The 4,188-nt window shown below is 36.0% G+C and overlaps 1 long non-coding RNA gene across 1 annotated transcript; it reads right to left on the bottom strand.

Annotated features, from left to right (window-relative positions):
- Window positions 1-861: 861 nt before the first annotated feature.
- On the bottom strand, window positions 862-3,386 carry LOC139782758 (uncharacterized). Its single transcript, XR_011720986.1, has 2 exons — window positions 1,330-3,386; window positions 862-1,249 (listed from the first exon to the last, which is right to left on the bottom strand). It is a non-coding gene; the product is annotated as an uncharacterized lncRNA (long non-coding RNA).
- Between the last annotated feature and the right edge of the window lie 802 nt (window positions 3,387-4,188).

The raw sequence follows: 4,188 nt of genomic DNA, 5'->3' as shown, positions 1-4,188 counted from the left end.
TCTCCTTCTTTCTTCATTGAAAGAAAAGAGAAGAGGAATGCTTCGAAGCATTTGTAGCGTCAAGTGGACCGCAGCCTAAGTAATATCTTTTTTTTTAGGCTTCAAATCTTACTTCTAATTGCACGATATTATTCCTGACAGTTTTTTGTAGAGGGCTGCATCACTATTTTCTATAGAAAAACTGCAGAATTTTTGTATAAAGCAAATATTGTCGTCAGGTGAAGACAATATTTATAAAAATAAAATATTTTTTTTTAGTTTATCAGAAAAAATCATGTACAGCCCTCTACATTTTTGTGCGTACTTTAATCGTGTAAAAGGATTTTCCATTCTGTTCAGCCAATTCAAAGATATTGCTTAGACCGATTATGCCTTGTCGCTGTCACTCCAGGATCCCTTAATAGATATACAAATTAATATTTTCCAAAGTAAGATGTAAAGATGTATATTTTTCAAATATTAAAAAAATTTTTTAACTTGAAACAATTAATGCTGATTAGGTTAAACATATTATTTTTTGAAGCAATATTTCTAAAAAATTTTACAAATATTATTGAATATATTTATTTGCAATTTTTTAAAAATATTTTTGAAAATATTTTTCTGACATGATCTGGCAGACATAGAAATATTAAAAAAAATATTTTTGTGAATTATTTTAATCTTCCTAAAAAATATTTTAAAAATATTTTTAAAATATTTAGTGCTGTATGGGTCACTATACTTCTGATTACTTATTAGAACGTGTCGCGTTATCTCAACGAAAATTCTACTTATTTCTTTTGAACAAAGATCCCTTTTGAATTAACCTTTCCTGGTCACTAGAGGACAGCATGACTCCAAAAATTTTTCAAAGCAGAATTACATCAACTTTTAATTTTTTACTTTTCAATAAATATACGTTGTTCTTACAGAATTGCTTGTTCATTCTTTTCCGAAAATTATCCACTTTGTATTGCAAAATAAATAGGGGAGACCGGGGCCTAACCGTCAGTTTTTTTTCGGTGCCGATTTTTAACAAGAAATTAAATAATTTTAGTTAAATGTGGTATACCACTGTAAAGAGTGAACCTTTAGCTACAAAATTTATATAGGAAATTTTTATCTACGTCGCTTTGTTTAACCGGTATAGAGCAAAAACGACAACGGTGGAAAAATTGAAATCTCAAAAATGCCGGGGTTTAACCGTCACCCCCCCCGGGGTTTATCCGTCACACTGCATTTTCAATACATATACATACATCTAATCCTGAAAAATGATAGGATACATTTTAATAATTGTTTTTTAAGAGAAAAATATAAAAATTTATTAAAAAATAATTGTTTTACCTATTCCATAAAACTTTTTAGGCACGTGAATACAGATCCTGACAAGCGCACGCATGTGTTGTGTGCCCTACGCTCGCACGCAATGCACTGTTTCCCATATGCTCTGTTTATTGTCAACTTCTTTGAGCACACGCAGCACGTATTATCCAAGTCTTCGTCAAAATCCGACCGCTGCTGCTTCCTTGATTTCGATTTACGCCCACTGCTCGTCGAAGGCTGCGGTTCTGTTTGTGTGGCATTTTTTTTATTTTATCTTTTCTCACCGCAAGAACTGCCTTCTTGAGTTGCTCCTTGTCGACGGGAATCGACGGCGTCCTCGCGCCGATTCCTCGACGCGCCGACGACGACACGTCGTCGGAATCGCTCCGTCAGGACCCAGGGATTCTGTGATTTACGTCGCTTTGTACGGAGCAACGACGACGACGACGACGACGACGGCCACGACCGACGACCACCACCACCACCACCACCACCACCACCACCACGACGACGACGACGACGACGACGATGACCACCACCGACACCACCACCACTACAACGGCGGCGACAATGACGCCGAGACGATGCGGCGAACGCTGGACGATGCGGTCGCACGCGCGACTGTCACTGACACAACGACCAACAACGACGATTTACCGCGGCCGGGAGTCGGGACGATTTACCGCGCGCGCGGCATGTCAACTCTCGCGCGGAAATCGCGGGATCTCAGAGCCGTGCCGTGCCTCGCCGTACCTCGCCGACGCCGCGACGTGCTGTGAGCGCGAGCGATCTCGAAAACAACGGTCCGCCATCTTTTCGGTCGGCCAAAACACCCGTTTTGCGACGATACGTGCGTACCATTTCTCTCCTATACAAACTGACGCACGTGCAAGGGAAGACAGAATCACGCTCGAGGGAAACCTAACCTGAAATCGCCGTGAGCCGAAGTCGTGCGCCCGGCGCGCCACAGTGACGAGACTGACGGATAAACCCCGGGTGCTTACTGACGGATAAGCCCCAAGCACAAGTTTCAGGTTTGATCGCCCACGAAATATTAGACATCAACGATAATGAAAAAACTACACTGGATTCGTGTTCAGCATGCATTACTCTTTATAATCACGTACTTTGAGATTTGGAGAGCAAATATTATTGCAGATATTACAAAATTTCCACGCGCAGAAAATTTCACTTTCACCTTCCGAAAACACGTTTGCCCTCGTAAAAATCATAACACGGCAGATAACCTGCCGAAACTCCGTTGGTCACATGGGTACCATAAGCAGCGTTTACAATGTTAATAGCGAGTTCGCACAATATACAGGTTCCGAGATATTTGATTTGACGGTTCAACCCCGGCGACGGTTAGGCCCCGGTCTCCCCTACCTACTTTTTTAGAACGTACACTGCCGTACTATTTTTTTCCAAAAAGTGTCACATCTCATGGGTACAGTCATAAACTTTTAGCCAAAAATATCAATAATTTAAGAAGTTACAAATTTTTAAGTAAAAAAAGTCATTTTTCATGTACCTTAACTTTTACGATTTTTTTTTCAATATGTTAATATGTCAATATATTAAATAATTAACGAAATTAATATTACAACAAGTTTTACAACATTTCAAGAAAGTTCAGTAATTTCTTCAAGTCAAAATAATGAAAACTGTAAATACGGCAGCCGATTAAAGTTGCCTGGTTTAGGAGGCCGAAAAATCCATGACTTTTAGAAATTTTTTTCTCAGCTAGAATAAAACCAATCACTTCCAAATTTTAAGGACGTTTTTATTACTTATTTCAACTGAATAAAATAATTTTTTTATTGAAAAACATCTTTGTTTTAAAAATGGAGTCATGTTGGTAGTGCAGTTGTTCCACTGTGTACACTCTAGCGATTGTAATTTTTGTCTGAAACCAAAAAACCAATTTTTTTTCTTTAACTTTATGTAATTACCTTCTAGTTAAACCAAAAAAATTAAAAGAAAAGCGAAAATTGAAAAATTTATACGACTTTGAAAAAAAAGTTACGATTTTCACGAAAAAATTTCGACGTTTTCTTGCAATAAAATTAGTCTAATTTAATTTTTTTCAAAAACATTTTGGTTTAACTAATAGAGGTACTAATTATCTATAAAACAAGAACCAGGAACAGTTCAATCGATTTATTAGATTTTTCTCTATCGTGTACACAAACTAAAAAAAACTGTTTAGAGAAAATCGCGTTTAAAACAAAGATGTCAATATTTTTCAATAAAAACAAATTATTTTATTCAGTTGAAATAAGTAATAAAAACGTCCTTAAAATTTGGAAGTGATTGGTTTTATTCTAGCTGAGAAAAAAATTTCTAAAAGTCATGCATTTTTTTCGGCCTCCTAAACCAGGTTCCCCCCTTAATATGAAAGGATTAAACAGCAAAAGCAGTTCTGAACGATCTCTCAAAGCAAACACACCTTCGACTTGCACTACCTTGCGTTATTCCAAATATAAAGTCTTTAGTAAGAGGACAGTTGTCTACTTCATTTCATTAAGATATTACGTAACTTCATCTTTGCAACTTTGCTATGCATACATTATCATTATAGAATAAAAATATTGTGTGCAAGAGTAAAATAATTTTATTGGACGCCTTTACCATTAGGAGAATAAGCAAGAAAAAGGGAATAAGGGAAAAAAAAATTGTTGACAAAAAAGTTTGTTTCCTGATGAGTTAAGAACATGTTTATACTTCATAACCACGTGGCAGAAATTATGAATATATTAATACTTGGTAATATCTATATATAGAAGTAAGAATTTTTCAAATAATATATCTGGGTAGCGATAATATAATATAATATATATAATATATATATATATAATTGTTAACATATAAAGTTATACG

The sequence above is a fragment of the Temnothorax nylanderi genome, unplaced genomic scaffold, assembly GCF_030848795.1.
Source record: "Temnothorax nylanderi isolate EJ_2023f unplaced genomic scaffold, tnyl_v1.0 TNYL_tig0437_pilon, whole genome shotgun sequence".
NCBI lineage: Eukaryota > Metazoa > Arthropoda > Insecta > Hymenoptera > Formicidae > Temnothorax > Temnothorax nylanderi.
Note: the sequence above shows the minus strand (reverse complement) of the source record. Positions and strands in the feature narration are given on the sequence as shown.